Source organism: Pteropus vampyrus, unplaced genomic scaffold, assembly GCF_000151845.1.
Source record: "Pteropus vampyrus isolate Shadow unplaced genomic scaffold, Pvam_2.0 Scaffold297, whole genome shotgun sequence".
NCBI classification, from domain to species: Eukaryota; Metazoa; Chordata; class Mammalia; order Chiroptera; family Pteropodidae; genus Pteropus; species Pteropus vampyrus.
Genome location: NW_011889078.1, coordinates 2,011,974 through 2,027,773, shown reverse-complemented (window position 1 = coordinate 2,027,773; position 15,800 = coordinate 2,011,974). Strand labels below are relative to the sequence as shown.

The window sequence follows — 15,800 nt, the reverse complement described above, 5'->3', positions numbered from 1 at the left end:
GAATAATGACGTCACCTGGCAACGCTCGGCTTCTTCTCCTTAGCGACTAGCTTCTGAGTTTCTTCAGCCCAGGAACCCAACTTGTCGCTGTCTCGTTCGTAGCCAGGTACAAACATTTTACAGTGTTTAACCAAATATTTGTAAAGTGGTTTTGTTGGGGTTTTTTTTGAGGGGTGGGGGAACTTATGAGTTTAATTACCTGCTATACCAGATGGAAATATGTGGTAAATGGATGGAAACAAAGTTCATAAACTTGGGACAGAAGCAAGCATTTTTGACCAGTTTAAGTTTAGACATTCACCAGATTGGACTATTTTTTGACATTTAAAATAAAACTTTTTTACCACAATAAAACAAAAAAAGTTATTACAACTGACTTCTAGAACTGCCCAAATTTTTTAAAACATGATTTTAATTTTTTTCACATTTCTTTAAATGTCAAATTTTCTTTGGTAAATTTATCCAAAATACTAAATTTTTGTTTCAGAACTTAGTTTATATAATAAGAGTGCCCTAAATTGATATTCCTCAAGATACCTTTCTCTAAGCCCTAATGATTTGTATCTTCCCTTTAAAATGTATAAGTATCTTTAAGTTGTCATTCTCAAAGATATTCTGGACAAAAAATATATATATAAACACCTATAAATTCTTCTTAATTTCTGTTATAGTGTAGCAATTTATCATTCAATCCATAGTAATCTATAAACTAAGTAAGGGTGAGTTTCTTGTTCTCAAAAAGCAACCACTGACTACAGCTTCTCTACTTCTTTATTAACAACTGTACCTGAGACAGGTCTTTCTTTGATCTATGAGTTTAATTCACTATGTGTTTAAAATTTTCTTGACATTCCAGTTTTCTTCTGTTGAAAATGCTGATTTCTTTGAAAAGTTCCGATCATTTTCTTCATTCTCTACTTTAAGACATTTTACCACATTGTAACAAGAATTAAATGAAGATCTAGGTTTTCTTGACCATTCTCTAAGTGTTGCATTCATAGGTTGTTTCTTGAACTCCTTGTATGGGGAGATGGTTGATTAGCACAGCCCTGTGGAGTGCAAGGTAAAAATCACAATTGAATCTGAAGGGCTTTCCATCTTGAAAATGAAATCTTGGTTAACCTCTTCCTGCCATCCCCAGAGAGCCGAAAACCTTCACAGTCATGGCTGTGAGCGCTAGCATTCCAGCTGTGAAGTGTTTTTATGTACCTCATCTCATTTGTTTCTCACAAAAGTCCTGGAGTAGGTAGGTAGGTGGTAGGTAGGTAGATTCACTAGTATCCTGTTTTTATTAGCAAGAAAACTGAGGCTTAGAAAGTTTAGAGACTTGAACCATCTGGGAAGTTGGAAATGGTGGAATTTGAAAATAACCAGGTTTTCTCACTAAGCAGAATATAGTCACTTAAACACTACCACTGTTTAATATTTTACCTTTTTTTTCTCCCTGCATGATCTGCAATAATAATCTGCTTCATACTGATCTTTACTGCTGTGTTGCTGATAATTACCTGAAAGAGAAGTTAGGATGCTTTGCTAGGCTCAAAAAGGTTTAGCTAAGTCAGAAAAGTCTGATGAAGCAAATTTCACTCAAAAAAGAACTTAAGTGAGCCAAAGCGTGACAGAGGAAGTGGAATTTAGCTTGGTGGAAGGAGGTATGTCTACATCCAAAAGGAATGAGAGAATGAAGGAAATAGTTTTAGGAGAGGAAGCTGGAAAGCTGATATGACCCAAAAAAGGATAATTAAGGGTTTCAAAGGTTGATTTTAATTTATTTGTTTCTTGTCTGTAGAGAGTTTGTTGTATAATCATTCAGTTTGTTTTGTTCTAACCTGATCTTTAATTTCTTCATCCCTAATGCAGGCATAACATATCAACCTCAAAGAATTATTGTGAGGATTAGATGAGATCTTACCAATAAAATACACTCAATCTAGTAAGCTCTGAAAAAACATCAGTTCATTGTGTTTTCTCCCCCAATATCACAACTTATTGCTTTCTTTATCTTTTACTAGGTATAACACATTTCACTTATTGTTTTATATCATTTTCTTATTTTGTTATTTTGTAATGTGTTTCCTTAGTTGATTTTATCAATTTTTAAATATTTATCAGCTCAATTTTTATAAATTGTAAACCAAACTAACAGCGATAAAGGGAATAGCTGTCAGAATAATCCACTCACAAAATAAGAAATGCTACACATTTGTTTCTCTCCAGGTAGCTTTGCAAGTTCTTTCAGACTTCTATTGAAAATTCATTCATTTTTTAAAAATGATTATTGAGCAACTACTACAAGCCAAGCACTACACTAATCTTAGAGTTTTCAACACTGAACCAGACATAATCCCTCCACTCAAGGACTATACAGCAAGAGAGACAAAACAAGTTAACAATTACAATATGGTACGATAAGTATAGGAAAAAAGCACTGAGTGATACAGAAAGGGCACTCAATTCAATCAGGGAAGTATTCTGGATATGGTAACATCTAAGCTGAATCCTAAGTGTGGGTAATCCTAAGTGTGGATAATACGTAGGTGTCACCCGAGAGAACTGCAACAGGGTTGTTGTGCAGAGGTAAGAAACAAACTGTTAATCACTGCAAATAATATGTGTAGCTTGAAGATAGATTGTGAGGTGCATGATTAAAAGAGATAAGGATGGAGGTTGGTAAGGATGCAGGTTGTCCAGGTCATGAAAGGCTTTATACATCATTAAAGGAATTTGGACTTGTTCCTGAGGGACCATGGAAGGGTTTTGGTTTTTTTAACATTTAATTTTTTTACTTTTCCCCCTCCCCTCTGGTAACCACTAGTCCATTGTCCATGTCCATGGGTCTCTGTTTTTTTGTCCTGTTCATTTGTTGCTTTTAGGTTTATATCCCACATATAAGTGATATCATGTGACTTTCAACCTCCTTTTCGTATGGCTTATTTCACTTAGTAAGATTATTTCAAGGTCCATCCATGTTGTCGCAAATGGCAGTATTTCATCTCTTCTTATGGCTAAGTAATATTCCATTGTGTGTGTGTGTGTGTGTGTGTGTGTGTGTGTGTGTGTGTGTATACCACAGCTTCTTTAGCCAATCATATATCATAGGACATTTTGGTTACTTCCATGTCCTGGCCACTGTGAATAATGCTGCTATGAACATCAGTTGCAAATATATTTACGGATATGAGTTTTCAAGTCTTTGGGATAAATACTCAGTAGAGGGATTGCTAGATCATATGGTAGATCAATTCTTAGTTTTTTGAGAACCCTCCATACTGTTTTCCATAGTGGCTGTACAAATTTGCAGTCTCACTAGCAGTGTATGAGGGTTTCTATTTCACCACATCCTCTCCAACATTTGTTATTACTTGTCCTGTTGATTATAATCATTCTAACAGGTGTGAGATGGTGTCTCATTGTGGTTTTGATTTGCATTTCCCTAATAGCTAGCGATGTTCAGCATCTTTTCATGTATTTTTTGGCCATTTGTATGTCCTCTGGAGAGAAGTGTCTGTTCAGATCCTCTGCCTATTTTCTGATTGGATCGTTTGTTTTTGTTGTTGTTATTGTTATTGACTCATATGAGTTCTTTGTATATTTTGAATATCAGGCCCTTATCAGAGGCGTTGCTTGCAAATATGTTTTCCCATTCGGATGGTTGTCTCTTTACATTGTTGACGATTTCTTTTGCTGAGCAGAAGCTTTTTAGTTTGTTGTAGTCCCATTCATTTATTTTAGCTTTTACTTCTCTTGCCTTTGAGGTCAAATTCATAAAATCCTCTTTAAATCCAAGGTCCTTGAGTTTCATTTCTTTGTTTTCTTCTATGTGTTTTTTTGTTTCAGGTCTTATATTCAGGTCCTTAATCCATTTTGAGTTAATTTTGGTGTGTAGTGATAGACAACAGTCTAGTTTCATTAATGCCCATTTTCTTATGTTTCTTCTCCTGATGGTATCAGCTAGTTTTTATATTTCTCTTTCATTATTTTTCATTCTTCAGTTTCTCTCTTCTTTCTTCTAATTTATTTCTAGATTTCTGTCTTCGATATCTTTTCCTCCATTTGGTTAACTCTATTTCCCAAGCTTGTTATTTCATTTTTCAACTCTTGCAGTGTGTTCTTTATCTCCAGAAGGTCTATTTGGTTCTTTTTGAGGGTTTCAGTCTCCTTGTTAAAGAACTCTTTCTGCTCATCTAGTTGTTTTTTCAATTCCTGAAATCGTTGCTGTAAGTCATTTTGGATCTCACTGAGTTTTTTCAAAAGTACCATCCTGAATTCTCTGTCACTTAAGTCGCATATTTCTATGTCTGTCAGCTTATTTTTTGGAGATTTTTCTCTTTCTTTCTGAGATGCCTTATCACCTTAGTTGTTCATGGTGTTTCATGGACTGTTTCTCCACCTGGGCATTAACGGACATGTGTTCTGCTTTTTTTTTTCTGGAAAGATTTATTATATAATAGTCCCTAGCAAAGAAGGTGTTTTTCTTTTGGTTTCCAGTAAGAGTCTAAGCCTCTTGGATCTCTGCTTTATATAAAGTCTTAATAATGTCTTTTTTTTTTTCCTGATAAATATTTAATCATGCTCGCTACCCTCAGTCTCAGTTCCTGTCAGTGTTAGAGTTCGATTCCCCTGGGGCTTCATGGTGATGGGTCTCAGAGGGTATGGGGGAAAGGACCCTCTGGGTTGAGGAATGGGGCTGCAGCTCAGCCTCGGTTTTGCAACTGTGGCTGGTAAAAATGAACTCTTGTTTCTCTGCCATCCCCACTTTTCTGCCATCCCCGTTTCTCTGCCTTTTGCCCTGATGACAGAGCACTGCTGCCGGCCACATGGAGCTCACAGCGCTCCCAGGCAGGGCTGTTCAGGGAACTCACTGCACCTTCTCCCCTCCTTCTCTTCCTACAGGGAGCTCCAGTTGTGAGAGGCAGCTTCTTTGTTTCTCTCAGTCCACCAACCGACACCTGGGGTTCTGACCTGTAGTAGCTCTTATGTGCAGATCCCATGCTCGGACGTGCTGGTGTGCAGTTCGGGGGGTTTTTGTTGAGTTTTAGATGTTCAGCTTATTGTTGTTTTAAGGGGAGAGATCTGGGGACATCTCTCACTCTGCCATGTTTGATCCAATCCCCATGGAAGGGTTTTAAGCAGGAAAGTAATATGATCAGATTTGTGTTTTAGAAATACCACTATGATTACCCAGTTTTTTAAAAAAATGGATGCAAGAGACAAGATCAGAAGCAGAGACAGGAGGTTATTGCAATAATCCAAGAGACCTGTTGAAAGCTCGACTCAACATCTCTAAATTTCACTTTGCTTATCTATGAAGTAAATAATACCTACTTGTAGCATTGCTGTGAGGTTGAATTTAAAATAATGCATGCAAAATGCTTATCACGTAGTATATATATTCATTAACTATTGGCTATTATGATTAGTCATGGTTGTGGAGAGGTTCATGATATGGGCAGCTAGGTGAATGGTATTGACATTCTCTGAAGAGATAACATAAGGAGAAGAACAAGTGAAACCAATGTTTGTATAATGAATGAATCATTAATTTGCTTTACCTTTCAGCAGATTAAGATATCCGGAAAGTAGTAGAGATGTCCATTGTTTCTTCTCCGACAACCACTGCCCCACCCCTGCAACATACACACAGACCCATGGCTCCTTCTCAAAAGAGTATTCTTCCTTAGCTCCTAAGAATTGATGTCATCACGCCATAAAGTATATAAATGTCTGACCACTATGCTATATACTTGAAGCTAATATAAAATAATATTCAATTGTATTGAAAAGTTAAAAAACAGAGGTAAAAAAGTAATTGATGTGTCATTTAACCCCACTCCCATGGTCACTAATTGGATTAAAGATTGACACAATCAAAATTGGACCAAATAGATTCTTTCTCCACAGAATTTAAAAGTAAGAGATATTTCTTAATCTTAGTTTGCATTTGAACTGATAAGGCTCAAGAAACTGTGTTCTGCTTAGTGGATACAGAAGCAGAAAAACTCAATGCAAAGAAAAAAGAATAAAGCAGGCTGTACACAATCATATGCCCAGAGAGGGAAGGGAGAACAATTGCCCTAGTTCATAATAGCTCTCCAGTTCCTGGCTCTACTCCATAGTGAAGTTCAACTATACTTCCTATCCTTAGTTCCAAAAGATATACTTACATCCACCCAACAGATTCTCTTTCTACCTTGGCTTAATTTGGGTGGGTTTCTGTGTACTTATAACTGTGATGAGATATATTTTGTAATATTTATCAAAAATTTCCCAATAATTCCTTGTACCTCATATAGCCCTTCTTCATTTGGACAAAATATCGTGGTATCATTTTAAGACACAACAGAATGTTAAAGAAAAGAGATTGTTTCCTTGCTTTTGAATTTTGAAATTTGGGACCTTTTAAGAGAAAGGCAACAGCTCTGGCAAAGACAATAGACTTGGAAGAACTACATGATGATATAAATACATGATTTCTTACCTATATAAGTTAGGATTACATTAGGCTGCAAATAGCAGAAAACTTTACCATTGTCTTAAACAAGTAGGGCTATATTAGTCTAATATGAAAAGTTCACAGGTAGACTCTACAGGTCTGATTAAGTGAATCCACTATGTTGTTATATGCCAAATTCATTATTATTGTTCCCTCATCTTGGTGTCATCTTTGTCCCCTCAGTCACAAGATGGTACCTTCAGACATCAAGATTATGTTCCACACAGAAAGAGGAATGACAAAGATGAAAACATTCCCTAATGAGTCTTTGCCTTTTTTATTTGGGAAGGGAAACCACACACATACCAGATTGACTAGAACCAGGTCACATGCCTATACTTACAAGCAAGAGAAGCTAAGAAATAAAGCATTTACATATATCTAACCTTTAGAGGAGAGTAAAGCAGTGGAGAATTTATTGGAAATGGATATTGAGTAACCATACTCAATATCTGTCTAGAGAGACTATATAAAATTTTCTGGGGTTGTCGAGAATGGAGATAGAAGAAAAATGATAACTTAGATATACATGTACTCTTATGCCAGATATTGGTAGTTGGATAACCCAATAACATTCTCAACCCCCTGTTTCCTTGCCACCTTCAACTATAGAGAAGAGTAAAGCAGTGGAGAAGTTATTGGAAATGGATAGAGGCTAGAAATTCATATACTCACTTTCCTAATCTTACTTGCTAATTCTGTACATAGTTCTGGGTATGTATGACTTAGTTCTGCACAATGTGGTACAGGGAAGATTTTCTGGTGGGCTTCTGAGAAAGCATTTGCTTTTCTGATAGAGTGGAACTCCTTTTTCCCATCTTGACCATGGATATGACACCTGGAGATGTAGCGGTCATCTCGTGAACATGACAAGCACAATGGTGACAAACACAATGACAAAAACCAACAGCTAAGGGTAATGTAGTAGAAGTACGACAGGAAGATAAATACTTGATTATAAAGTTAAGCTTCTATGCCAGTCCTGGCTTGCGTCTCCAGATATCTTGGTTAGGATTTCTTTATTTTGAAGTTAAAATAATCTATGCCTGTTACAACACCTAAGAAGGAACCCCATACACTATGACTATCTCTTCCCCATTCACTCAAAATTGAGCCCCAGGGTGAAGGGTGAACAATGGAACCCAAATCAGAGAATCAATGCCCCAATTCCCAAATAGAACTCAATGTAGAGAGAACACCACAGAATAAAAATGGCTGAGTGTTGTGTTTATGCAGAGACAGTCTGAGACAGCCTCAGAATTTGTCCCCTGCAAGAAGCCACATGAGCAGCTAAGTGCAAGCCGATCCATAAGAGAACTTTAGGTCAAGAATAGGGGAATATTTGGCAACAATCTGCATGTTTAAGTACATGACATCCTAATGGTTGCTGGTATGGATAGATAAAGACTGAGGATTAAAGTCATGTGGACATCTGGATACTACATAGGTGTAATCCTGGTGGAATCTGTATTTAACAAGATTAAGTTTCTACCACCTGAGAAATTTATAAATAAATACTTATCAAAACAAAGAGGATTCTTTTGAATATCTTCTAACTATGTATATAGTAATATCTTGTATTTTCTAGAAAGGAAGTATTTGATTACTCGCCCCTTCAAAAACAAAAACAAAAATGAAAACAAAATGATGTTTCAAGCACTCGCTAAAAGTTCAGATTCCCACACACAGTAGGGGCCTGCCTCGTTTTCTGTCCTTAAGTCTCAGTGTCAGCTGAGAACATGCTTGGCTCCTTTGTTCAACTCATTAAGGAAAATAGAGTGTTATGGACAGTTTCCTGTAACTGTAGAATATACTAAATAAAGCTCAGAAACTTGTGCCAGTGCCTTCAGTTTAAGGTTATTGTCCCCAGATAAACCACTCATCCTGTCCAAAGGGCTCACTAAAATGAAAACTTCACCCCATCTATGAACTTGTCTAAATGACAACCCTCTTAATTGACCCTACTTTGCCCCATGGTGTGATTTGTTTCAAAGCCTTTCTGCTCATGTCTAAGCATGAAACTGTCTCTTAACTACATCTAATACGAATTTTCACATTAAAGTATAGAGTAATTCTGCCTAGTGAATAGCTTCCCAATGAGCCAGTCTCTGTAGGAAACCTAGTCTAGGAATTTTGTGGATTTTCCCATATCAAAGACTTTGATGGACTTTCTGTACCTAAGCTCTCAAAAACTAGTCCTGTCAAAGCTTCATTTCTTATTTTTAAAATTAAAGCAAATGTATATTCTTAGACAAAATAGGCTTCTGAGAACATACCTCCAAATGACTAAAAACTCACCTCTAGAATGAGACAGGATGGGTTTCTAAATGCCAATACCCAAAGCTGGATAAATCATGGGTGATTTGACATTTGAATTTCTGATTTATAAAATTGAACTGAATCCTTGGACAAAGGTCACAGTGCTCACACTGTAGCTGAATATAGTTTCTATGTAATGTTTAAAGCTTCAAAGAAGATCCTGTCCTGAAACAGAAGACACACAATCAGCATTTAGAAAAAGTATTTGTCACCCAAGGCAAATACTTACTATACACCAGGATTTAATATTTTCATGATTTTGCCTTTTTATTTCATTTTCTTCAAGTACCCTTTCAGCCAAGTTCTTCCTACTCTTCACTTCTATGCTAGAGGTTAGAAGACATAAGTTTCTATCAGACTTTGCTAAAACCTACTTCATTCTGTATTCAGAAGAGAATTTTCCCATGTGCTTTGGAGAACATACCAAGGGCAATGACAATGCGGAGCCCTATTGAGATATCAAACCTTCACTTCAGCTACTGTCAAGTTCAATTTTCTTCAGAGAAAAGAAGATAATGTAGATTTTTGTCTGTTTTATGCTGCTACCAAAATGTGAGGATGTCCTCTATAATCATGTGGCTTATATAATATCTTTGCCTGTTAAGTGTTCTGGTACCAAATCTGGTACCAAATAAAAAATTAAACTTTTTTTATTTAGGATGTATTAACCATACATATAGATAGTATACATGATGTGGCATAAATATTTCACATACAAAGTTTATTCAATTCATTTATAAAAGTGAAGAACTACCAAATCACTGAAATCTCTCAAAATGCATCTATATTCTGATTTAGAGCAATAGAGGAGAAATACCAACATTAAGGATTATAAAATCAATTTGCTGTAGGATAAACTGGCAGACTTAAAAGTATGAAGTTTATCTTTGACTTCAGCCTTCCGCACAGCTCTTAAGCTGCTTGCAGTGCTCTATTTCATACCAACCAACCTCACAGGCAGTATTAGGGTCCATTTTCCATGTCATCTTCTTCTGCAGCTTAAAAATAAAAATAAAATAGGATTTTCCTGACCACCCACGATTCAGGGTAATGAACTTACCCTCAATTTTTTTAGAGGTCATTCACTAATCATTATTCAACAATCCAAACACTATTAAAGTGATAATTACTGATCTCTCCCATTTTAAGCTTTTCCAGTCTTTTCTAGTCTTCAAAACAGATAAAAAATGTTTTTGCACAGAAAATGTTCATTTGGGGCTTAATTGTCCTAAGTAATTTAATAGCTGGTGTTTTGACTTGGTTAGGAATACAAAGAGCTCTTTTAATTACCTGATGGAGTTTTGTCAATTACTCAAAGTCAATGACCTATTACAATTAATGCCACACTAAACCTCTTTTATGAATTATTTTTTTTAATTCCACCCCCCCACACACACACTTCCACCCCTGACCTATGGATGTTGCTGTCTTCTCCCATGCGCTCCTGGCATGCACCCGGGCCCTGGCACACCTGGGGTATGGACCATGGCTCCACTGGGGCTCGAACCTAGGACTTTCTGTGTGTAAAGCAGATGTGCTAACCATTACTCTATGGAACCACCCCCCTCTTTTATGAATTTCTAATCATGTGCAAGAAATACTGTTTTATTTAACCAAAGCTATTTTTGTGGGGGAATATGCTGGCAACGTACATCGAGAATGATATTTTTAATAAGTATCAGTTACCACTAAACCAAATCAACACCATTTGCTGATAAAATGTATATGCGTGTATATATATATGTGTGTGTGTGTGTGTGTGTATGTATATATATATATATATACACATATATGTTTGTATGCATGTGTATTTACGTGTGTGTGTGTGGGTCAGTATTTCATAGCTGACAACACTGGAGAAAGAACAGAACAGTGGAAGAAGAAAATAATGTGCTTAGTAATTTATATTTATTAGTTTGTGATACTATATAGCTAACAAGAAATTCTATTAAGCTATTCCCACCAATTCCTTCTGGATTATTCAGCTAATTGAATACAGTTTCTTAGTGAGCATCTAAATGGGCATCTCTTTGTAGCTTATGTCATGTCAAATTAATCAGTTCTTTTCTAACAGACTCTAAGATGGCCCAAAATGACCCTTGTCTCTTGGTATTCACACCCTATGTAAATTAATCAGTTCTTTTCTAACAGACTCTAAGATGGCCCAAAATGACCCTTGTCTCTTGGTATTCACACCCTTCCCCTTGAGTGTGAGCAGGATCTGTAACTTGCCTCTAAGCAATTGAATACAACAAAGGTGATAGGATGTCAATTCTGTGATTACATTACATAAAATTGTAACTTTTGGCTTTCTAGGAAAAGCTCGTGTTTTGACTTGATTAGGAATACAGAGAGCTCTTTTAATTACCTGATGGAGTTTTATTCGACGAAGCAAACTGTCATGTTGTGAACTGCCTATGTAAAAGGCCATGTAGCAAGCAAAGAACTGAGGCCCTCACTCCAACAGCCTGCAAGGAACTGAATTCTGCTAACAGCCATGTGAGCCTGGAAGGGGATCTTTTCCAGTTGAGCTTTCAAATGATACTCCAATCATGGCTGACCCCTTGATTGTAGCCTTGTGAGAGACCATGAAGCCAAAGACTCAATTAAGTTGTGCACAGATTCCTGACCCACGGAAACAGTGAGATAATAAACATGTTGTTTTAAGCAGCCAAGTTTGTGGTAATTGATTGTCTATATTATAGATAACAAATATTCAGTAACCAGTTTTAATGAAGATATAGTCAAGGTATAGTTTCTTGTAGGCAATTCTTTTTTTCAACTGAAATAATTGACATATATTAACAATCGTTTTGCCATATGAAAAAATATGCATATTTTGTAAGAAGTTAAATCCTTTGTGTGATCTGAACCTTTGTCAAGCATTATTTATGTTATCTGAATACTAATAATTCATTAATTTTTATAACATTAATTATCAAACCCTATAAAATAATATATAATATTAGATACCAGAGAGAATAAAGACGTGGAGGCAGTGAATTGAACACTCTGTTTTACAAACCAAAGTCTGTTTTTCTTAATAACAATTGAACTCACTTCTTAGTGGAAAAAAAATTAGATAGTTTACAGTTATACTATTCTGCTCTTTTCTCAATGATCAAATAGTCTTCTCTTCAGTTGTGTAAGAAACTAGATTTGCAGTTCCATTCTCTGTCTGCATTAGCAGCTCGTCATCATTCTTCAAGAATGTAATTAATCTGGATAGAAGTATGAAGAAAACAATCTTTTGTACTTAATGTATAAATAAGTAATACAAACAAGAACTTTCCAATGACACTCTAAATCAGTGGTCCTAACCTTTTTGGCACCATAGGACCCTAGCTCCTATGAGAATCTAATGGCTGATAATCTGAGGTGGGACTGAGATGGTGATGCTAGCTCTGGGGAGTGGCTAGAAATACAGATGAAGCTTCTCTGGCTCAACCACCACTTACCTCCTGCTGTGCAGCCCAGTCCTAACAGGCCAGGATGAGTACCAGTCGGCAGCCTGGGGGTTGAGAACCCCTGCTCTAAACAACAGCTAACTGCTGTAATTGTATATCAGCCCAATTGATGAAATATTATTCAGTATATATGAAAAATTCAATTAATTATACTACACATATACCATAGAGTTACCTACACCTCAGGAACATAATAATGCCTATTAGAATCTGGAGACAATCCAAGTCAATGTTTCAGACAACTCTGTAGAATTTATCCCTAAAAAAACTTCATTGAATCTGTATTGAACCATAATCTATACAATTCTTATTATATACTGAATCTTATATCTGAAAGATTTTCAAAGCATTTCGATACACACTGTCTTGTTGAAGTTTCACAACTGCCATGAGGTAGGCAGGCAAGTTATTATTAATCTCATTTCTAGATCAGGAAATGAGGAGTCAGAGATGTTAGTTTATTTGTTTTAGGGCAAATTATTGAAAGCAAAATGGAAATACAGGTCTCTCATTGCCTTTATAAGGATATTGTTGAGAAAACAATATTCTATTTGGACCAGCTATTAGGGTAAAGCACCACCTTTGAGGGAAGAAATCTAGATTTCTGCTTGACTACTTAATTCAGTAGACATTTCCACCTCCAAGCTTCTCATGTAAATTCGGGCTTCATTAGCTTTAGTTAAAAGTAATTCATTTCAGAGACCCGTAAACATATTTAATGGCCTCTTGAACTGCTTTGAAATCACATTCTAATTTATATGATATTCAAATTTTGATTAAAATATTGTTTGTGTCCCAATTATAATAGTTTATAAACCCTTTGCCCTTCATAATTCTTGAAATTCTATCTCAACCTCTACTTCTTTTATAAAGCCTTCTTCTATAATTTCATCAAGTATTAATCTTTACCTTTTTTAACAATTATTAACATTTTATTTAACAGAGCATTAATTTAAGGTACATTTTGATTGCTTTCATTTTATACATTTAAGTTAGCAAAGCTAGCCTGTTTCAAGTCTCTCTTATAAAACCTGTTTTCAGTTACAGTTCAATATTGCCACAATGCAGCCAGGTTTATTTAAAATGAGGCACAGTATTACTTCTATATACATTCATAGCACTTTATCCTAAATTCTATCCAACGTGAAACCTTATTATATTGCCTTTTACTGTTTTCTAATTGTGTCTTCTCTTACACAGGACTCTGTCATATTTGAGGACCAGATCTATATCATAATAATAATTTATATCATCTATACATAGTCCAGTCCAAGCACATTAGAGGGGCTCAAAAGTTACTGACTGGTTAGCTATTATGACAGAAGAGCATAGAAGAGTAGGAAATACCAGTAGAGAGACAGGTTGGAAAGCCTGGAATATTGTCAGAACATTGCTACTCACTAGCTATATGATTTTGGACAAATCATTTAACTCTCTATTTCTTCATATACAACATTAGAGATTAAACTAAATAATCTGAAGATTTATCTTCCAAGCTGATATTGAATTAAAATAAGAGTTAAAGAGAACAAAGTTGTGTAGCTTCACTTTTCTTAAAATAATTTTGAGAAAAATCAAGGCAAAATAGTTTAGAGATGCTTGCAGCAGAAAAAGCACATTTATTGCCTTAAATAGAACATAAATCAAAGAATCATATATGGATTTTTCACACTTAGCATCATTAGTTCATTTTGGATACTGTTTTTATTGTTTTTTTGTAACTTAGATTCTTGATCTTATGTGCTCCAGAGAGTCTGCAACTCTGACCTCAGGTTCTGCCAAAAAATTATTGTGCAAAGTTTCTTCTGAGTAAACAATACAGAATGGAAGAAAGACAGACTCTTATGGGCTCTCTTTTGGCCTAGATCATAGAAGACTGATCAGACCCTGTTTTTCTTCTTGACAAAGTACTAAAATATATCACCCTTGGCCAATTATGTGATGGCATGAATTACATTTATTGAAAATAAGTCTACTGTTCCTGTGCACAAGACAGCCAACTGATATAAGAGAGAGATATGGGACATGTTTGGAGTCTTCTTTGCTAACCACCCTGACTTAAGAAGGATCCTGACAGACTATGGATTTGTGGGGTATCCCTTCTGGAAAGACTTCCCCAGTCTGGCTACACTGAGTTACACTGTGACCATGAGGTGAAGCAAGTGGTAACCAAGTGGATGGAGTTGGCCCAAGAGTTTTACAAGTTTAACCTGAAGTGCCCATAGGAGGTTTTTCCTGCCTATCACCAGCCCCCTGAGAGTCTCAAGCTTGAAGCTAGAGACAAGAAACCCAAAACCAAGTAGCTCCAGGGAAGCCAAATAGATTCTAGGAAGTACCTTAACTCAGTTGAGTGTCCATGAAAATAAAATCCTACTTAGACTCAAAAAACATATATATGTCAACCTAGACACCCATTCCTTAAACCTCAAATTTAAAATATTAAACATTTCTTTCATTATATCTAAGATCTACAGATTTAACAAAATCCCAGTCATAATCCCATAATTAACAAGCTGACTCTAAAAATTTGTATGGATATTCAAAGGAACTAAAATACCCAAAACAATTTCCAATACCTGGAAAAGAACAAAATAGGAGGACTATGCTCCTTACTTTAAGACTTGCAATAAAACTACAGTAATCAAAACAGTGTAGTAAAGGCATGAGGCTCAACAAATAGATCAATGAAAGAAAATAGGACAGAAGTAGATACACACTCATACAGTTTTTGTTCGTCAAAAAGGTGCCAAAAGTCTTTTCAACAGTGGTACCCGAATAACTCTGACTCTCACCCCACACTATCAAGATGGATCATAAACACAAACATAAATATTTTGACTTAGGGGTAATCAAAAGTTTCTTAGATGGGTCATAGAACACAATAACAATTAAAGAAAAAAATTTTAAATGAGAGTTAAAATTTAAAACTTAATGTTCATCAAAAGATACCATCAAGAAAATAAATAGGCAAGCCACAGACTAGAAGAAAATATTCACAAAACATGTCTGATTAGGACTGGTATCTAGAATTGCACTATGCAATATGGTAGCCATTAGCCAGTGTAGCTATTTCAATTAAAATTAAATCAATTAAAAATACACTTCATTTGCACTCGCCATGTTTTACACTAAACATATTGGATGTAGAAAATTCTATTAGCACTAATCTAGAATGTAAAGAAATACCACAATTAACAATAAAAAGACAATCCAATTGAAAAATATACAAAAGGTTTGAAAAGATGTTTCATAAAAGTGAAGATACATGAATAGACAATAAGTATATGTAAAAAAGTGCTCAACATCATTAGTCAACAGGAAAATGAAAATTGAAATTACAACAATGTATCATTTTCTACATATACACTAGAATGACTAAAATTTAAAGGAATGACAAAACCATATACTAACAAGGTTGTGGGGTAACTTAAACTTTCTTACTTTATTGGTAGAAATTTAAAATGGTATAACCATTTTGGAAAATAGTCTGGCATTGTAAGACTTTAATATAAACCTACTAT

At 35.5% G+C, this 15,800-nt stretch overlaps 1 long non-coding RNA gene across 1 annotated transcript; it reads left to right on the top strand.

Moving 5' to 3' along the window:
- Positions 1 to 11,487, top strand: LOC111729999. The gene is made up of 2 exons (XR_002776506.1): positions 1 to 106; positions 11,129 to 11,487. It is a non-coding gene; the product is annotated as an uncharacterized LOC111729999 (long non-coding RNA).
- Positions 11,488 to 15,800: the final 4,313 nt, after the last annotated feature.